This window comes from Camellia sinensis, chromosome 1, assembly GCF_055761805.1.
Source record: "Camellia sinensis isolate YWXY chromosome 1, ASM5576180v1, whole genome shotgun sequence".
In the NCBI taxonomy this organism is placed as follows: Eukaryota; Viridiplantae; Streptophyta; class Magnoliopsida; order Ericales; family Theaceae; genus Camellia; species Camellia sinensis.
This window is the reverse complement of record NC_138961.1, coordinates 10,912,656-10,935,060: the sequence shown is the minus strand read 5'-3', so window position 1 is coordinate 10,935,060 and position 22,405 is coordinate 10,912,656. Positions and strand designations below refer to the sequence as shown.

Sequence of the window (22,405 nt, the reverse complement as noted above, 5' to 3'; positions counted from 1 at the left end):
TGGTGAAAATATCATAAAATTAACAAATAATTGAATAAGTTAAAAACACAAGAAATGACTTGTTAAAAAATTCTTAGAATATGGTTGGTTTGATTTTTAGAAATTTATTTTTAAATTTTTAAAAAAAATATTAAAAATTAATTTTGTTAAGAAAAAAATAAAAAATAAATATTATTTTTATATAATTTTATTTTTGCGTGGTTAGAAATATATTTTACAAATTAAAAATATTTTTTAATATTTATTTTTATTAAATTAGTTTTTATTTTTTTTTAATTTTGAAATTTTTTTCTAAACAATAAACCAAATATGGTTGGTTTGATTTTTAGAAATTTATTTTTAAATTTTTTTAAAAAAATTAAAAATTAATTTTGTTAAGAAAAAAGATAAAAAATAAATATTATTTTTATATAATTTTATTTTTGAGTGGTTAGAAATATATTTTACAAATTAAATATATTTTTTCATATTTATTTTTATTAAATCAGTTTTATTTTTTAAAAAATTTGAAATTTTTTTCCAAACAATAAATCAAATATGGTTCCAAAAGCTTTTTTATTTTTATTTTTTTTTCCATCTAACGTAATTCTTTTGTAAATTTTGTTTATTTATCAAATGGATTTCAATAGGGGCGATATCATCCATCAATTTATATTTTGGTGATATCAGCTAACCATTCTTAATGTTTAGTTGACGATAGGGGTTAAATTGTTATACGAATATAAATATCGAGAAGCGAATGTAATTTCTGGAACATTAAAGGGGAATTTGTAATTTAGCTAAACCTCACGGGAGGAGGTAATTTGCCCAAAAGTAAATAATAATTAGGATAAATTGCAAACACATCCGTTGAGGTTTACTTCAATTACAAATTATCCCTTGTGATTTTAAAAATTACATTATGTCCTTAAGGTTTCTAATTTCATAACAAACAGATCATTTTATTAATAAATCATTAAGTTAATTAACAGTTTTTAATAATGTTAAAATTTTATTTCAATTAAAAATTCAGATAATTTTATTATGGTATAGGTGAACAGTTCAAAATTTCAATTTTTTAATTAATTCTGTTAAATAAAAATTCTAACAGAGAGGTATTTATAATTTTCCAAACAATAGGACAATTCGTATCTTAAGCAAAACTCAAAGAATGTAATTATAATTTACCCAAATAGTTAATACAAAATTATTTTATGAATCGACTTGAATAACTGTCCAGTCCGGTTGACAGTCCAGGCCATTTCAAGAAACATAGAGAAAAAAAATTGCGAAATTAAAAATAAAATGAAACTCGTGTGTGTGTTGTAACGCTTCATTTTTTTTTTTTGCTTGGTAAAACAGAAAAAACGAAAGCTAACGAGAACTTTCTCACGAATCCCCTCGTCTGAGTGTTGTAGAGAAATTTGTTAGAGAGAAAGATGACAATGATGGCAAGAAGTGTCGATTCTACTGTGGTTTTCAAAAATGGTGTTTGTGATCATCTTCACAAGGGTATTTTCTCTCAATTTCCTTGTTTTCTAACAATCTTACTAAATCGCTCGGGAGCCTCTATTTACCCACCATCAATTCTCTCATCCCACACCATTTCATTATTCATACCACACAATTTCTCAATTCACACCATTAAATTCCTCAAACAGCATTATCTTCATAATTTTTTACTAACCATAACCTTGACCCCAACCACTTCCACTGCCAGCGTCGGAGCCTTCTCCCTTAGCCGTCACCTCTCTTTACCATCTACCTACCTGGATTTCTCTCTCTCTCTCTCTCTCTCTCTCTCTCTTACACACACACACACCCCTACGATTTCTCACTCTCTCAATCGTGATCGCAATATCGTGATCTTCTCTCTGTCGGGCTATGGAGGTGGTGGCAGTGGTTGGATGTTTTGGGAGAATGAGGTGGTGATCTCTCTCTGTCTCTCTACAACCTACAATTTTCTCTCTCTCTCTCTCAATCACGATCACGAGATCGTAATCTATTCTATTCATTGGTCTGCGACAACGCTGTAAAGAGGGCACTGGGCAAACGCGGTGAGATGAAGTTAGGGAGTGGGTAGCCAAGACAGAAGGGCTCACGAAGGAGACGGTGGTGGTGGCTCGTGGTTTTTGGAAAATGAGAGAAGTGGAAAGTTGAGGAACCTGCGGAAGAAGATGGCTAGGAAAGGTAACCGGGATGGGTGGTGCGAGGGTTGGCGGTGGGTAAAATGAGAATTAAAAAAAAAATTTGAAAAATGAGAATTGTGATGTCCTTTTTGGTAATTTTCTAAACGGGCAAAACAAAATTAAAAAATGGTATGGGACTAGAGAAATGGTGGTGTGTAAATAGAAGCCCCCAAATCGCTCATCTCATATTCATATCAATGCTTCTACGGAAGGCCAATTTCAACATGGGTTTGCTAATCTTGACGACGATGATGATTCCCTAACTAAATTTGATCACATGCTTCAAATGCGATCTTTGCCCTCAACTGTTCAATTTAATCAACTTTTAACTTCAATTGCAAAAACTAAGCATTACTCCACCGTAATTTCTGTGTTTAGGAAAATGAATTTGTTAGAAGCTGGGTTTGTCAAGCCTAATAAGTTTACACTTTAACATCGTGATTAATTGTTTCGGTAGGTTGAATCGAGTTGATTTGGGCTTTTCTATTTTGGGGAATCTATTGAAACTTGGTTATGAACCAAACATCACAACCTTCAATACCTTGATCAACGGGCTTTGTGTAAATGCTAAGATCGCTTCGGCGGTTAAGTTTCTTGATGAAATCGCGGAAAAAGTGTTCCAACCCAATTTCATTACTTACGGCACTATATTAAATGGCTTATGTAAAACAGGAAATACTAGTAGCACTATTGTTTTGTTCAGAAAGATGGATAAAATAAGAGGTTGTGAGCCTGGACTAGTGGATTACAACACAGTCATCGATAGCCTTTGCAAGGACAGACTAGTGACTGAGACTTTGAAGCTCTTTTCGAAAATGATAGGTAAAGGAATTTCGCCAAATGTCGTGACTTGGACATCATTAATTCAAGGTGTATATAGATTAGGAGAGTGGGAAGATGCTACAATATTGTTGAATGAAATGGTTGGTAAGAATATCTCGCCAAATGTTCAAACTTTTACCATTTTAGTTGATGCACTTTGTAAACAACGATAGGCCAACGAAGCACAAGATTTGGTTGAATTGATGATCCAAAGAAATGTGGTGCCTAATGTTGTTACATATAATGCTGTAATGGATGGGTACTGTCTGTGTGGCCAAGTAGATGAAGCAAGGAAAATGTTTGATGTTATGGTTAGTAGTGGTTGTGCTGCTAATGTTATCACTTATACTATCTTGATTAATGGGTACTATAAGATCAAAAACATAGATGAAGCCATGAGTCTCTTTAAGGAAATGTCTAGAAAAAGATTGTTTCCGGATACTGTTACCTATACCACTCTTATTGGTGGCTTGTGCCAAACAAGAAGACCTCAAGATGCACTTTTGCTTCTTGATGAGATGCAAACTCATGGCCAAATTCCTGATCCGTTTACTTATTCTACTTTGCTGGATGGCCTATGCAACAACCAACATCTTGACGAGGCATTAGCTTTGTTTAAAAAGCTTGAAAACACTCGACTAGCTCCTAATATTGTGATATACAGTAACCTAATTCAGGGTATGTGCAAAGCTGGGAAGCTCGATGAGGCAAGAAAACTGTACTTGAGTCTTTCTGCTAAAGGTGTGAAACCTGATGTCCGCACATACAATATAATGATCAATGGACTGTGTAAGGGAAGGCTACTTGGTGAAGCAAGCGAGCTGCTAATGAAAATGAAAGAAGAAAGATGCTCACCAAATTTTTGCTCGTATAATATATTGGTTCAAGGATTTCTACAAAATAATGGAATACAAAAAGCATTGCAACTACTTCACGTAATGGATGATAGAGCTATCTCTGTGGACCCATGCACTGTAACCTTGCTAGTTAACATGTTGTCTGATGATAGATTAGATAATTTGTCAAAGGAAATGCTTTGTGTGTTTTTTGGAACTACTTCATTTTCCAAGTGACTACCTAGGTTTTCTGGAGCTACTTTGTTTACTCGGGCATCATAATCAGTCAAGGTGTTGCATTGATACATATATATATATATATGCTTTATTGATAATTGTTGTTTCTTGTAAGTTGATTTAACTCATACGTACTTGCTTAGATATTGCATTTTATATAATGGTATGTTTTTGTTGCTCTGAAATTTTCATGCTTCTTTTTTTCTTCCACATATGTTGTTTTGTGAAAGTTAGGTTTTTTTTTTTTTTTTTCGTGGTGGGTTTCTAGTTAAAAGACTTCTCTCAGGTTCTTGTAGAGATTATTTGTCATCAAAAAGTTTTTAATGTTTGTGATTATTAACTTTAAAGAAGTAAGGCATATAATGGTCATAATATTTAATAATAACTCATGCTTTGATATAAAAGACATGATACCGAATGTGATTTTACTTCGTCTTTTTTTTTCTTCAGGTCTAATATCTCTCAAGTTTGTATTGAATTCATGGATCCAAACATATGGTTGAAGGGACATTAATAGATCTATGTCTATCCTTGAGCTTCTCCTTTTATAATCATCAATATTGGCCATAAATGATGGAAATATAAAACACATTACTTGTACTTGAAATTTCTAGTTTAAACGTTATATCTTCTTCTATGGAACTTAGTAGTTGTATCTTTGTACTGTTCTGCAGTTTCGTCCCGGGGCAAGCCAAATTCTGCTAACTACATCGTATTGTTGTATGCTATGAAGGAGTTCCCAATTTCGTGGAAAGCAATTCTTTAAACTAGTTGTTCTCACTTGGTCCCCACACCCATGTGAGACATTTAGTAGAAATTTTAGTAAATCTTTTCGAATCTCCAGCATTTTCCTTTGTAATTTTTCAAGCAATTTTATTTTACTTCTCAACAATTCTTTTATTATTGTAAAGATCTTTATTTTATTTGTTTGTTTATATATATTTTGTAATTTACATGTTGCAGAGTCATGGAAGAAGAATTATCACCAAATGACTCTACAATTATTAAATTGAATGAAGAAAGTAATGAGAATAGGGCAGAATAAACAACAAATGAAGAAGACCAAGTACAACACCCCAACAAAGGAGTATTGTTGGAGTGTGGTGATGAGATATGAGAATTTTATAGAAGTTATGCCAAAGAAAAGGGTTTTCCTATTAGTAAAAGAACCTCGAGGAGGGGAAATGATGGGGAGTTGAGGTATGTAACATTTGCTTGTTTTCGTAATGGCAAGTCACAGGACAAATCAAGCAACCCAGTTAAATTCCATCCGATATCTAAAACGGATTGCACAGCTATGCTTAGATAATCTCTTTTTAATGGGAAATGGTGAATTGACTATATTGTACTTGATCATAACCATGAATTGAGTCCATCCAAATCTCGATTTTAGATGGGTTTGAGACACACATGGTGTGGATCCGACACCATGTCCACACCATGTGAGACATTTGGTGGAAAGTTTAGTAAATCTTTTGGGATCTCTAGCATTTTCCTTTGTAATTTTTTAAGCAATTTTATATTACTACTCAACAATTCTTTTGTTATTGTCAAGATCTTTATTTTATTTGTTTGTTTATATATATTTTGTAATTTACATGTTGCAGAGTCATGGAAGAAGAATTATCACCAAATGACTATACAATTATTAAATTGAACGAAGAAAGTAATGAGAATAGAGCAGACTAAACAACAAATGAAGAAGACCAAGTACAACACCCCAACAAAGGAGTGTTGTTTGAGTCTGTTGATGAGATATGAGAATTTTATAGAAGTTATGCTAAAGAAAAGGGTTTTCCTATTAGTAAAAGAACCTCTAGGAGGGGAAATGATGGGGAGTTGAGGTACGTAACATTTGCTTGTTCTCGTAATGGCAAGTCACAAAACAAATCAAGCAACCCAGTTAAATTCCATCCGATATCTAAAACGGAATGCACAGCTAAGCTTAGATCATCTCTTTTTAATGGAAAATGGCGAAGTGACTCTATTGTACTTGATCATAACCATGAATTGAGTCCATCCAAATCTTGATTTTACAGATGCAATAGAAAACTTCAACCTTTTGTGAAAAGGAGGCTTGAACTAAATCATAGAGCTGGAATTAGAATGAATAAGAATTTCAATTCACTTCTTGTTGAAGTGGGCGGTTACAAAAATCTATCTTGTTTGGAGAAAGATTCTAGAAACCATATGGAGAGAGTCAGGCGTTTACAACTTGGGGAGGGAGATGCTACCGCACTCCATAATTATTTTTTGAGAATGCAAGCTGAAGGTGGTCGGCTAAAGAACGTATTTTGGGCAGATGCAAGAAGCAAGGCTGCATTTAAACAGTTTGGTGATGTAATCACATTTGACACAACTCACTTGACAAATAAGTATGACATGTCATTTGGTCCCTTTGTAGGGGTGAACCATCATGGACAGTCAACATTACTTGGTTTTGGATTGATCTCAAGTGAAAACACGGCAACTTTTATATGGTTATTTCAATCTTGGCTAACAGGCATGTTTGGATGTTCTCCAAATGCAATTATAACAGATCAAGACCAGGCCATGAAAAATGCAGTACAAGTTGTCTCCCTAATGCACGGCATCGATGGTGTTTGTGGCATATTATGAAAAAATTGCCTGAAAAATTGCAAAAGGTACAAACAATGTGAATCTATCAAATTTGCTTTGCAAAATGTTGTTTATGATTCACTAACAACAGAAGAATTTGAAGACAATTGGTGCAATTTCATTTCAAATTTTAGTCTTGAAAACAATGAATGGTTACTTGGATTGTATGAGGAGAGGCATCGTTGGGTACCTGCCTTTGTAAAAGACATTTTTTGGGCTGAAATGTGAACCACACAACGAAGTGAAAGTATGAATGCATTTGTTGATGGGTATGTCGACTCAAAAACTTCCTTCAAGCAATTTGCATAACAATATGAGAATGCTTTGCGAAGTAAGGTGGAAAAAGAAAATCATGAAGACTTCAATTCTTTCTACTCACGGAGACCGGCTATAAGTCCTTATGAAATGGAGAAACAATTCAAAGTGTCTGTGAGAGCACAGTTTTCAAAGTTCCAACAAGAGTTAGCAGGTGAAATTTATTGTGATCTATCCTTATGTAAAGAAGGTATTGATATTTCAGAATATGAAGTAGGTGAAGACGTACCATTTGGAGAAAGTCATTGACATACTACTTTCAAGGTTTGGTTAAATAATGGTTTCCAAAGAAGTGAATTGCAATTGTCGATTATTCAGTGTAAGGGAATATTATGCAGACATGCAATTACAGTATTTCTTCATAAGAAGATTTATCGAGTACCAGATAAGCACCTTTTGAAAAGATGGAGTAAACTTCACACCAAAGTTTGAATCTGTTATGACAATTGGTCTACCAAACCTGAAGCTCGTCGTTTTGATAAAATATGTAATGCGTTCAGCGATGTTGTTGATTTGGTAACAGATGCTGAGTTTAGGTGTGACAAGGTGATGAGGTTGATATGTGCATTAAGAGATGATTTGAAAAAGGAGAATGATGCTCCTTGTAGCAATCAATCTATACTATAGATGGTGTTGGGATTTCAAAAGAGAACAATCACGTGCTTACTCCTGCAATTGTACGATGCAAAGAGCGATCGACCTTCTTATAAAAGGAAGCAATCTAATGTTGAAAAGGCCATTAAAAAGACTATCAATAGAAAAAGGTGCCAGGAAAAGAAAACGGAGGCTTCAACTAGAAAGGGATATGTAGTGAAGGTTGTAACCTTGAAATACTGCTAATTGAAACTCTCAGTTAATGTTGATTGTTAAATGTTGCTATCTTGTATTTTGTTGGAAATGATTCGAAAATTCTGGGTAAAACCAGAATTTTTTCCTAATTTTGGTCTATTATTTAGGTGGGACCCGAGCATCAAATTTGGCGGGTCAAAGTGGTAACGTGTTCTATGCCGCGTTGTAATTCACGTGGTATATTTGATTGCTCAAAATTATTACCAAGTGAATGGAAAATTGAAGTCAAAGTATGCTCCATGGAAATAGAGTTTTGGTGGAAAATCCTTAAAGGTTTGAATAAGGTTTGTCCCACATTGATTTGGTGGGAAGGTTTGAATGGGTTTATAAGGCATGGGATTGGAACTTGGGGTGTGCCCCAAGGGGTACCCAGTTTTGTAGAAAGGGAGGTTATGGGCAAAATGAGTTAGACCCATTGGACCCAAAAATCACCACACGCCCGCGCCGCACCGCCATCCGTCCGATCGGGCTGGGCTTGGGCGCGGGTGCGTGGTGTGTGGTTGGGTTAGGCTTGTTCAGCCCAATACTAATCTTTTTGGGGCAGAAACATTTGGATTTAATTTTATTTTTTTAAATAAAATCTGTCCAACTGTCTAGAATTCAAATTAATTCCGGAATTAATCTGTTCTGATTTTTCTCTACACCCAAACAGGTCCCTTCCATTTTTATCTATTTGAATTTTGAGCCCAACAGATTTAAATCTGTTTAATTCAAAACCAAACAGGTTTCATACCTGTTCAAAACAGGTTAGCACCTGTTTAATTCAAAATCAATAGCCACCACTACATCTATAAATAGGCAACCCTCATTTGATGTTTTACATTCAGAAATTTTGTACTTCTCCTCTGCAAAAATTTATTCTTCATTTTGTTGCATTTAATTTTTGTGAAAAAAAGTGTAAACACTTAGTGTGTTCGTTGAACAAATAAATTGTAGTCCTGCATTTATTTGTAGTTGATCATTTCATCCTGGGAGATAGACGTCCATATTCTGAAAGCACCGTGGAGATGACGAATCTATCTTAAGGACACATTGTCAAATACTAGACTTGATCAAATTATTATTTAAGAAATTAATCAAGTAAGTTATTTATTTTATGTGTTATTTTTATTTATTTAAATCAGATTTTAATTTTATTTTTGTAACAAAATAAAATCTATTTTTATTTATTTAATTTTATTTCTAGTTTGATTTTTGTAATCAAACAATTTTCTCTCCTTTCCTATTTTTCTTTTATATTCTGTTTGTCGTTTAGTACCCAAACAGAATTAATTAATTTAATTACAGTGAAGATTGTCCAACAATCTTAAGACATAATATATTTGGGTCTTCATTGTATTTTAATTTTTTGTGTTTTCTAAGTAATATTCTAGTTAGAAAATACAAATAGTATTTATAAACTATTTGACGGATAGTTGTAATATACGGTCTATTTTCTTTGACAACTAGTAGTAATATACTGGTGTCATTAACAATTGCAGAATATTAATTTGTGTAACAGAAAATTATTGTGGCATTTTATTTTTCTAGTTTTAGTAACAAGGAAAATAAAATTTATTTTTCTAGTTGCAGAATATAATTTATTTTCTGGTTTTAGTAACTAGAAAATTAATTTGTGTTTTTATTTTTTCTGATTTTTGTAATAAGAGATTATGGCTACTGCAACTGAAACTGCAACTGGTAGTGGTACTCCGATTGTTACACCAACACCGGTCCCTATCCAGAACCATGTTCAAGTACCAATCAATCATGGAGAAAAACTAGAAAAATTTAACGGTGCTGAGTTTAAGAGATGGCAGCAGAAGATGCTGTTCTATCTTACAACTCTAAATTTGGCCCGGTTTCTCCATGAAGAGGCTCCAGCACTTAAAGAGTGTGAAAATGATCAACAAGTTGTTGCCACTGTAGATGCTTGGAAACATTCAGGTTTCCTATACAGAAACTACATCCTCAAGGGCCTTGACAATATGCTGTATAATGTTTACAGTCCTTTGAAGTCAGCAAAAGAATTATGGGATTCTTTGGAAAAGAAATACAAGATAGAGGATGCTGGCACAAAGAAATTTGCTGTCGGTAAATTTCTGGACTTCATTATGGTAGACTCACAAATGGTAATTTCTCAAGTTCAAAGTTTTCAATAAATTTTACATGATATTCATTCTGAGGGCATGTCTCTGAGCGAGTCTTTCCAAGTCGCTACTTTAGTGGAAAAGTTACCACCAGCTTAGAAAGATTTCAAAAATTATTTAAAACATAAACGTAAAGAGATGACCATGGATGAACTTATTGTAAGATTGAGAATTGAGGAAGATAGCCGTAAGGCTGAAAAGAAGAATGGGAAAAATCCCATTGAATCCAAGGCTAATGTGGTTGAACAAGTTCATAAACCACATAACAAAAAGAGGAAGTTTACTGGAGATGGTCCTAAACAAGGCAACAACAATGGCAACAAGAAGTTCAAAGGAAAATGCTATAACTGTGGCAAAACTGGACATCGAGCTTCTGACAGCCGCCGCCCTAAGAAGGATCATGGAAGTACAAGCAAGAAGACCACCAATCAGGCCAATGTGACAGAATTAGATTACATCTCTGATGGGATGAATGACATCAACCTCTCTACTGTGGTGTCTGAGGCTAATTTGGTTGGAAATCCCAGAGAATGGTGGGTTGACACTGGGGAAAATCGTCATATTTGTACGGACAAGAAGATGTTCATTACCTACAATGAGGCTGCAAATGGTGAACAACTTTTCATGAAAAATTCTTCTACTTCTACTGTGGCTGGACAAGGGAAAGTGATCTTGAAGATGACATCAGGGAAAGAACTAACTCTCAACAACGTACTACATGTACCTGACATCCGGAAGAATTTAGTTTATGGTTCTTTGTTAAGTAAAAATGGTTTTAGGCTTGTCTTTGAGTCTGATAAATTTGTATTAACAAAGAGTGGCATGTATGTTGGTAAGGGATACATGAGTGATGGTCTCTTCAAACTAAATGTAATGACAGTTGTACCAAAAGTTGCTATGAATGAGAATAACACATCTTTTGCTTATATTCTTGAGTCGAATTTATGGCATGGTAGATTAGGACATGTGAATTTTGATGGTTTGCGTAGATTAATTGGTTTAGATTATATACCAAAGTTTGAAATTAATCCTAATCATAAATGTGAAATTTGTGTAGAAGCAAAACTAACTAAGGTTCCATTTAAATCGGTTGAAAGGAAAACCGAACCTCTAGAATTAATTCATACAGATGTATGTGATCTTAAATTTGTTCAAACTAGAGGAGGCAAAAAGTATTTCATAACATTTATCGATGATTGCACAAGATATTGTTATGTATACTTACTTAGAAGCAAAGATGAAGCCTTAGAAATGTTTAAACTCTACAAAACAGAAGTTGAAAATCAACTTGGTAAAACCATTAAAATGTGTTAGGTTTTATTCTTGGCAATCCCGTTTGACAAAACTCCTTTCAGTTGTATTTATTTTTGTACTTTTATTTCAGTGAGGCTATGAGTGTTTAGATGCAAATCCAACCCGAATTGAGCCTTGCAAAGAAGTTTGTGATGCTAATGCTTTCAAGATTACCACTTCGCTGATTATGACGGGGATCGAGCTGCGCGGTCAGCTCGCGGGGGTCCAGGGGGCAGCGCCCCTTGGCGGGTCCGGGGCAGCACCCCCGAAGCAAAATGCAAAAATGCATTCCAAGTTGCCTGTCCACTCGAGCGGACTTTATCCCGCTCGAGCGGAGAATCCCTGATGTTCCTCTTCGGGACTACTCTGTTCGCCGATAGGGAGAACACTATCGGACTTTATCTATTGAGTGCCCTAGTGGACCTATCACAAGTCCGGCGGTATGATTGGGGTGGCGCCATCCTGGCCACTCTTTATTACTATATGAGCGCGACCTCCCGCGGACGGGGGAACATAGCGGTTATTGGAGAGCCTGGGAGGTACTTTCTGCCCCCTTTGATTTATATTTCTTCTTTCATTCTCTGTACACTGCACACACGGTACACTTTACATTTTGTATCTCTGTACCCTGCCTTCAACATTCTTTATTTACAATTTGCACTCAGCATTCTGTATTCTGATGGCTACTGCCCTGTTTTCCACAGCTATGGATCTATGCGTACTTCCCGACACTAGCCCCGGAGCTCGAGGTGGCGATGCCTCCCATAACCCCTTACTCGCTGGTATTTGAGGGCCCGTACCGGCCGAGACCTCGGGAGTCTCTTCTCTATCTACGACAGTACTTTGACACAGTACAGCCATCAGAGGTATTGCAGAATCTCAGTTCTTCATGTTTCCAATCTTTGATTTATCTTGCGCATTTACGATTTCTGATCAGCTTATGCGTTGGTTACCCGCAGATCGCATGGCAGCCTTGGGCGCCTTTGGGTAGTGACCTCCAATTCCAGTTTGCCAGAGCTTGGGGTTCCTCTCGGTACAGGATCCTGTTAGAGGGGCCGGTTGGCAGGGCCTGGTTTTTAGGGGAGCGCTTCCTGCACCAGACATGGGGCTACCCCGTTCAGGACGTTCCCTCAGCACCCCTAGACGACATGCGAACCACTGATAGGCTCCCTCTCCAGGGTGTTGTTGACGCCAGGTTGGGTACTGATGCATTTCTTCATCTAGAGCAGGGAGAGTATGCGACTTATCATCACACATACTTGATGCCTTCATTGACGGGAGTCCGTACCCCAACGAGGAGATCCGCTGGTATGCCCTCATCGGGCCGGGCTCGGGCCGCGGACGTCCCTTCCACTAGCAGGGCTGGTACATCCAGAGGTGGGGGTGGATTGGTTCCCCCAATTCCTCTAACTCATCATCATCCTGGGTGGCCAGACATGCCGACCGAGCTGACGGGATGGCGATTCGGGACTCCCTACTCGATTCCGATAGAGCCTTCCATGTCTGACCACAGATATGTCAGAGATCCTGATTCGTCGCCAGTATGCTTTATAGCTTTGATTTATCATTCAGATACTTGGACATTCATTCATTTACTGATATCTTGCATTTGTATCTGCAGCCTCCGGTCGAGTATATGGATGAGATGCTTGGGATGATGGCCGTACTCGAGGGCATGGTCTTACGGATAGAGGCACAGTTGTCCATCATGGGCGTCCAGGTACTATTTAATTTTCTCGCATTTATTATACTTCCGATGACATGCTGAACTTGATCATTTCACTGCATTGGTAGGTTGCCTGTGTGGAGCACATCTGACACACACCACATTCATATACTGTATCGGCATGCACCCTCATTTCATGTAGTTTGCTTGCATCTGTATCTGATACACACATTTGAGCTGATGTATTCAAACTGCACTTTTTATTTTCAGATGCCTCCAGTATATCAGCCACAGATCGGGCCATCCAGGCCTTCTCGGGGAGCCGGGCCATCTCGAACTTCTCGGGGAGCCGGGCCATCTCGGCCTTCTCGCGGGGCCGAGAGAGGGGAGTCATTCCGCAGACGCAGAGCACTTATCGTAGAGGAGGAGCCTAGTGAGGACGAAGAGGAGGAGGAGGCTGCAGATCGTCAGTCAGAGACATCTGCTGACAGAGAGGAGGGTTCTGACCCTGGTTCCGAGAGTGGAGAGGAGGCTGAGGAGGATCCCGAGGATGACAGTTTCAACTCAGATGGTGCCGGTGGTGCAGAGCTTGTTCCGCAGAAGATGACGAAGAGGGCCTCTTATTCCTGCTCTTGAGAGCATTGGTGCAGCTGTTTCCTGCTTTATTTACCTTTTTTACTAGTAGTTGTATCACATTGTACATTATTAGGCAGTTTTATTTTCTGTAAAACTTGTACCTTTGTTGTAAAATGTTGTAACAAAAGAAGCATGATGGAATGAAACAGCTTTTTGAAAAAGTGTTGTACTTTATATTCTCAGCATCGCATTGCGTCATTTTGCACAAAAATGAGATTGAACGGTAAATGTGCATTGTGTATTTGCCAAGTCAGGTAGCGAACCGACACGACAAACTAAACAACCTAACTTACTAAGAAACAACAAAACCTCAGCAAGTTTACAACTCGATAAACAAAACATAACAAAACTGATTAAACAAGGAGTAACAACCTTGACAAACAAAACTCGACAGCTCAACAAAACTTAAAAACTCGATAAACAAGACGATTCAACAAACAACTCGATAAGCAAAACAATAACTTGATAATCAAAACAATGACTCGATAAGCAATGACTTAACAACAACTCAATAAACAAGGTGTATTTCGGACGATCTGGGCGACAGAACGCATCCAAAACTGAGGAAACTCACGCCTTCAACACTCCCGATACATGAAAATGCTAGGAACTTCCTTCTAGAGGGTAGAATAGAACCAAAGACACAGGTTGCAGCATGGCCGGCCACTTTTGGGAGCTGGCCGACCAGCTTTTTGCATTTGAGAGGAGAGGGGTGACCGGCCTACCAGAAAAGGTGGCCGGCCGGCCACTTAGCTCAGCAACCACCAGTTTTTCGACACGTGTCCCCCCGAACAGTGCCTTATCCCCTTTAAAGGTCCTAGCTCCGTGGCTCATTCATTTCATCTCAGTTTTTGCACCAAAATGGAAGCGTTTCTCGTCAAAAATCTCACAGCTTGGATTGCTTCTTTAGACGGCTCGAAAAAGTTGAACTTCCGGGGCTTCGGCTTGAATGCACTATTCACGCTGAGCCATACTCTGCTACACCTTCCCTTCCATCATGCCGCGGCAAGGTTTTGGAACCCGGTAACACATGTCTTTAGCTTCGGCGAGCAAGAGGTATGTCCGACTTTCGAAGATTTTCAAGCTTTGATGGAATCTGAAAGTTATGAAGAGATCTTGCCTCAGTTTCGCTTTGATCACGCCTAAGCTTTAGGGCGGATGTGTGGACTCACAACGCATGACGCTCGATCTCTGATTTGTAATGGGGAACTGGACATCCTCGGATTGATTTATCGCTTTTCTGACGCCGGTGACCGTGGCGACCATCATTGGCAAGGTTTCCGACAACATGCCCTCTGCTTGTGTATGTTATCTCACTTTCTGCTTGCGTCGGAATTTGGTGGATCTAGCATTTGCCTGATTGAAGTTGCTCAAGGCTTGAAGGATGGAAAGAGTTGTATTGCAATGACACTGGCTGAGACGCTGATGGGCTTGGATGCTTTCTATCGCCGGGAGACGACCAGATTTGCGGGAAGTCCACTACTGCTGCAGGTAATGTTTCCCACCCAATCTCACATATGTATTGCTCACATCACTCGGCCCACAAGCTCGGTTTTTCTCACAAAACCCTTGTCTTACTTTTCTCTCATCGTACATCTCTCTATTCTTCATTCTCTCATTTTTCATCCCTCCCCAGGTATGGTTGATGGATAAATTGCAGGTTGTGGACTCTTGCCCAGCCTACTCAGCTCGCGGCTACTTCTTCCGACAACGCCTAGTTGATGCCCTTAATGAGGGATGGTGGTTCAATTGGATGTGCAATTTGTCTGCAGACCGCATCGCCTGGCGCTGCCCTTGGCTCAATCTCCCGGCAATGAGCTATAACATGTTTCGGCAGACCGGGATCCAGTTGGTTAGTCTGACTCATTGTGTATTCTACTTTCCGTTCTGGTTCCAACACCAATTCGGTCATGATCAGACTTGCCCGCCAGAGGGGATAGAGTATCCGGCTGCCTTCCCGGTTCGAGGTGCACAGCTTGCCCGATATGCCACGGCATGGAGGACGAGAGAACTCCTGGCCCTCGCTCCCACTTTCAGTTATACTTTATCTGACGAGTGCTTGGATTGGCTCAATGAAGAGGCACAGATTGGGCCCAGCTTGGCATTAGAGGCTTCAACCAGCTCTGGGAGGGGGCGCAGGGACACCTGACTTGACTATGCCCCGGATTTATTGCTTTATTAGTACTTTCAAGTTTTCTTTATGAATATAATAAAAAACAACTTCAATTGTATGCAAGAGCAGGAGAACTCTGTTTTGAAATCAATGAAATTGAAGGTTGTGGTACTGAAAATCTTCCGCCTTGGTCCAAAAAAATGGTCTTAGTTGTAAGAAGATTAATTGAACAAAGTCAACTTTTATTAAAACTTTTCAAAACCATTTTCGATATGGATCAGAACTGGACACGCCTGAGATCTGTCACTGAGATGCACAACCCCAAATCCCTGCAACTGGAAAGTTTCCCCTAGTCTGAAGAGTATCGCAGCACTGTACGGCAACGAAAAGTTGCCCCTAGTCTGAAAAGCATTGCACCGGAGATTCTAATGGATGCTGGTAGACAAAGATGACTGAGATGATCAAATGGACAAAGTTGATCGGGGAAAAGGTTATGGCTAAACTTCAGGATGAAGTTGCCTACGTATCTCGATGATAGGAATCAAGCCTTACGTAGTTCAGGCTTAGGTTCACTCGAGTATTTTCACTCTCCTTTTACGCTCTAACTTTTGCCAAGGCCGCCCTTTGTGGGTTTTCAACCTTGCGAGCTCATTTTTTATATTTTTTCAATTTTTTATGCTCTAACTTTTGCCTAGGTCGCCCTTTCGGGTTTTCGGCCTAGCGAGCCTCTCAGGGGTAGTATTTCTTCAACTTGTCCATGTTGATCAGTTGGGAGAACTCTAGGCCATCTAGGTCCATCAGAACCACAGCTCCACCTGACCAGATAGCTTTGATGATGTAGGGACTAGTCCAATTGGGTCTGAACTTTCCCCTTGGGTCGTGGATGGGAGCTCGGTTGTCCTTGAGCACCAAATCTCCTTCCTTTAGATTCCTGGACTTGACTTTTTTGTTGAAAGACTGGGCAATTCTGCGCTGATAGCCTTGAACATGGTACAGTGCTTTCAGTCTTTCATCAAAGAGCATGAGTTCCTCAAATCTGCTCTACTGCCAATCTGCTTCGGCTATTTTACACTCAGCCAATACTCGCAATGACGGAACCTCAATCTCGATAGGTAGAACGGCCTCCATCCCATAAACCAATGAATACGGAGTCGCTCCGGTAGAAGTTCTAATTGAAGTCCTGTAGCCCCACAGAGCAAATGGCAGCTTATCTGGCCAATCTTGGTAGGTTTCCACCATCTTCTGCAGTATATGTTTGATATTCTTGTTGGCGGCCTCGACTGCTCCGTTGGTTTGCGGCCGGTATGTGGATGACCTATGAAAAGTCACGTTGTATTTCTCCAACAAGTCAATCACTTCCTTCTTGAAGTGGGAGCCGTTATCCGAAATAATCTCGTTTGGGACCCCGTAGCGACAGATGATGTTATTTCTGATAAATTTTGCAACGTGCGACGCCTTCAACACGGCATATGATTGAGCCTCGACCCACTTTGTAAAGTAATCTATCGCGACTAGGATGAACTTATGCCCATTCGACCCCTTCGGAGTGACAGCCCCGATCACATCAATTCCCCAAACTGAAAATGGCCATGGTGAAGTCATGTTGTACAGCTTCGACGGTGGGATGTTCATGCAGTTTCCGTGGATCTGACACTTGTGGCATCGCCGAACAAAACCGATACAATCCTCCTTCATGGTGGACCAGTAGTAACCCTGTCTAAGGATCTTCCGTAGTAGCATTACTCCGTTCATATGCGCACCGCATTCTCCTCCATGGATGGCCTCCATCAGGCGCTTCGATTCCTCGACTTTAACACACAGCTTATGCATTCCCAGATGACCTCTCTTATACAGCTTACCCCCACAGATGATGAACTGAACGGCCATTCTTCTGATTGCCCTTTTATCCTTGGCATTTTACCACTGGAGGATATGCTTCCTTCTCCAAGAAGTTCCAAATGTCATAATACCAGGGGTTTTTGTCCTGAACCTCATCTATAGCAGCGACCGACTCGTAGGCTGGTGCAAATTTCTGGTCAATGATGACTGGACTCATCCGGATTCCAAACGGGATGTCTATCATGGAAGATAGAGTTGCTAAAGAAACTGCGAACCTATTGTTCTCTCTTGGAAGATGAGCAAAGTTTAGCTTCTCAAACCGAGGAATTAACAAGTTCAAGGTCTAGTGATACATCATCATCTTTTCTTCTTTGACCTTCCAGTCTCCTTTTGCTTGAGACACAACAAGGTTTGAATCCCCGATGACGTCCAACCATCTTGCCCCTAATTCCAGGGCTGCTTCTAGGCCGGCAATGCATGCCTCATATTCTGCTTCGTTGTTCGAGACTTTGAACCAGAGTTTGAAGGCTAGAGGGATACGAGAATTGTCGGGTGCTATCAGCAACACTTCTATCCCATACCCGTATTGATTTGACGCTCCGTCAAAGTACATCGTCCAATATTCGTCGTCGATGTGCAAAATGGCTTCATCTGGGAATAAGTACTCAACTGCTTCAACTCCTTCGACTGGATGATCGGCTAAGAACTCTACCACTGCTCTTCCCTTGACTGACTTGCGTGTTACATATTTCAGATCGAATTCAGAGAGCAACAGCAACCAATGAGCTAGCCTACCCGCAAAAACCGGTTTCTCGAAAAGATATTTGATGGGATCGAGTCGTGAAACCAACATTACGGAGTGAGCTAACAGGTAGTGCCGCAGCTTCCTGGTAGCCCATACCAAAGCTAAGCAAGCCTTCTCCAACGGTGTGTAGCGAGTCTCATACTCTAGCATCTTCTTGCTCAGATAGTAGATAGCCCTTTCCACCTTGTCCTCTGATTCTTGTGCGAGCATATAGCCCATTGTGGTCTCAGTCACTGAGAGGTACAATATCAACGGTTTCTCCGGCTCTGGCGGTGACAACACGGGCGGGTTCTGTAAATATTCCTTGATCTGTTCAAAAGCAGCTTGGCATCGGCCGTCCCATTGGAATTTCTTGCCTTTCTTCAGGAGACCAAAAAGTGGTTCACAAGTCAAGGTTAATTTTGAGATAAATCGTCTTATGAATTGCACTTTGCCCAGAAAACCTCGCACCTCCTTTTCAGTCCTTGGTGGTGGCATTTCTAAGATGGCCTTGATTTTTGAAGGGTCGACCTCGATGCCCCTTTGTGTAATCAGAAACCCCAGCATTTTTCCCGCTGTAACACCGAACGTACACTTCTGAGGATTTAGCCGCAACCAAAATTCTCTGATCCTTTGAAAGAACTTTTGCAAGGCGGTGTAGTGGCCCTCTCTTTCTTTGGACTTGACAATCATGTCGTCCACGTACACCTCAACCTCTTTGTGGATCATATCATGCAATATTGTAGTCGTGGCCCGTTGATATGTAGCTCCAGCATTCTTTAACCCAAACGGCATCACTCTGTAACAGTAGGTCCCCCACGGAGTGGTGAAAGCAGTCTTTTTCCTGTCTTCGGGTGCCATCACTATCTGATTATAGCTTGAGAAGCCATCCATGAACGAGAGCAAAGCATGGCCCGCTGTGAAATCCACCAACTCATCAATATGCGGCAAGGGAAAGTCGTCCTTCGGACTAGCTCTATTCAAATCCCTAAAATCCACGCACACTCGGATCCTGCCATCCTTCTTTGGCACTGGGACGATGTTGGCCAACCAAGTCGGGTATTCGGATACCAACAGGAAGCTTGCGTCGATTTGCTTGGTGACCTCTTCCTTAATCTTGAGAGCCCAATCCGGGCAGATCCTCCTAAGTTTCTGCTTAACAGGTCGGGCCTCGGGGTCAAGAGGGATCCGATACTGTACAATCTCAGGATCGATTCCAGGCATGTCTTCGTAGGACCACGCGAAAACATCCTTGAAATCTTTTAATAAAGCGACTAAGCGCTCGCGTTCCTCCGAAGACAACGTGGACCCGATCTGGACCAGCCGCGGATCCTCCTCAGTACCAATATTCACTGTAGTGATTTCATCAACTAGGGGTTTAACAAATCTTTCCTGCTCTTGTTCAATTAAGCGTTGCAAAATTGGAGGAATTTCGTCCTCGTCGTTTTCATCAAAATTTTGAAAGTCTGAGTTAATGCAATAAATCAAGGGCACATAAAAGTACTCAGAAACCACAGCTACTTGATTCTCATTAAGCACATCCAAATCGTCTGATTCTTCGGTTGCAACAGACTCAAAAAAGAAAGAAAAAGACGACCTGGACAAGACTGTGGCATCCGGGTTATCATCCCCAGGATTACCAGACTCAGACTCAGTCGAGCTGGAACCTGATTCCGATTCACAAGACTCGGTGGAATCAGATTCTGGCTCACTACCTGACTCGGTGTTGCTGGACAAAAATCCCTCTTCATACTGCCAAATGAGAGAGTGTGCGATAGATGCATCCAAAATAGTTACTGGCAGGCCCGCAGCCATTCCATTCCCGATCATGCATACCGAGAAGTTATCCCCCAAGCACTCCTAGTCGATCGGAGGATCTGAAAGTAGACACACCAGCGCTACCCCCATTTCAAGTTCGGTGTCCTCAGACTGCACTTTCTTACACTGCTCAACCTCAGCTGATGGGTCTGTCTACTCTTCGGCAACGTCATCCCCGGATAGTTGCAGGTTGAAAAAGATCTCGAAACCAGGCATGCGCTTCCTCTCCGCGTTCAGCCATGGCTCTGGGAAGCCACAAAATGGAAAGTCCTCCCCCTCCCGGACGAAACGTCCGTTCAGGGTACCCTGAATAGGTCGATGCATTAACTCAAAAGGCTTCCCTGCCTTCTTTGCTCTGGCTCTCCCAGCCATCTCTTTACCCTTCCTCACCTAGTCCTCTTTGGTGGGCAGATAACCCAAGCCAAAGGTATGCGGATTGTACGGCACTTCGGCCAATGCTGTGACGCCCTTCCGGCCTCGCTTTCCCAATCCCATCCCGGGGATGTGTTGAAGCTTGTTCATGAGGTATACAGATTGAGCATTGACATACACTTCCTCATTAACAGCCATGATGTTCTGCACAATTCGGGCCTCAGCCAAAGTAAACCCGAATAAGAACAAATCCTCCATGCCATGTTCGATTTCCAAGACTGGTGTAGACACTTCTGGCGGCGGATAGATTGACGAATTCCCAAAAACAATAGCTACCCCTTTCCCGTGAGGGTACTTCAACATCTAATGCAAGGTGGAAAAGACTGCCTTGACCTGGTGCAACCACGGTCGCCCCAAAAGTAGGTTAAAGGTTGCGGGAACGTCCAAGACATGGAATTCAATGTTGTGTTGTCCTGGACCAACCTGGGTCTGAATTTTGACAGTCCCCATCACCTCTCTACTTGTATTATCATAGCCTCTGATCACTTGAGTAGTTGGTACGAAGTCCACGGGCTTCAACCCGATTGCATATGCCGTCCTTGACGGGCACACATTAATAGCGGATCCCGTATCGACAAGAACCACCGGTACCCATTTGCCTCTACATTCCATCGAGATGTAGAGAGGTTTGTTGTGATTTGCGCCCTCAAGCGGTAGTTCTTTGTCAGAAAAGGTCAACATCGGGAAACCTCCTCCCGGAAAAACCAATCCAACTAGCTGCTCTGGTGTGGTGTCTATAGAAAGCTTGGCCTTGTCCATGGCTGAAAGGACAGCTTGCCTGTGTACTCGTGATGCCATAAGCAGTCCCCAGATGGAGATGTCTGCTTGTATCTTCTTTAACTGCTTCAGTACAGCCTCTTCTTCGATTTGCTTTTCTTTTTGTCTCTCAGCTTCCTTATCCTTTCCGGATGCTTCTGGTTGGTCTAGGTGCGGGGGTTTAAAATACCGCCCACTTGTTGTCATATGATCGACCTCGCCGATATACCAGGTGTCGTCTGGCTGATTGCTCCCCCAATCCTCGCCTGTATGGGCAAGACATAAATCATCGTCTTCCCACCACATTCCGTCGGCGGCTGACAGACACTTGTCTGGCCCCGGTATGATCGTACTCGCAGTACCTTCAGCCCATATACCTGTAGCATTTTCTGTCATTGTGCCCACAACACTTTCGGTCCCTTCCTGGACTTTAGCTTTCCTGATTCTCTCGGAATCCCAAAACTTTTCTTGTTCCGCCTGTGTCGGTGTAGTTTGTTGTTCAACTTTCTCTGCATCCACAATGCTTAAGTCTTGAGCGAAATTCTTCATACCGGCGCTCTCTGGCAATGTATTCTGGCTTCCGGCCCTTCCAGCCACAATTGATACTCTCGCTCCTGCCGGGCCCTGTTCTGGCTAGAACTCTTCCACAATATCCGGTTGATCATCCAGCCATCCGATAACCTCTGCCGATTCCTCAGAATCAAACCAGTTGACTGTTGCGCCCCCTGATTCTTGGTCATTGAAAAACTGTAGGTTGGCAAAGTCCTCTTCTACAGCCACTACGCCATTTGTTCCCTGCTCAAATCTATCCCCCTGGATCACACATAGCTTTGCCCTCTCTATCAATTCAATACTTGGCTCAAACTGGCCTACTGGTAGAATGTAATCACTCGGATCGTAGGCTTTCCCGGCGACACTTCCAGACTGCTTAAACCTTGATTCGGTAATTCCCTCCTCCTCTGAAATCTCCTCCGCTCTGTCTTCGACAGTCACCACCATTGGCTCGGGTTGGGTTCTGGAGATGTCTAACATGCACAAAAAGTCAGTGCAGTCAGGAAGGAGCACCTCCGGCTTAGGTAGATGGGAATGAGTG

At 40.8% G+C, this 22,405-nt stretch overlaps 1 pseudogene; it reads left to right on the top strand.

Moving 5' to 3' along the window:
- The first annotated feature begins 1,464 nt into the window (after positions 1–1,464).
- Positions 1,465–4,063, top strand: LOC114302491 (uncharacterized; annotated as a pseudogene).
- Positions 4,064–22,405: the final 18,342 nt, after the last annotated feature.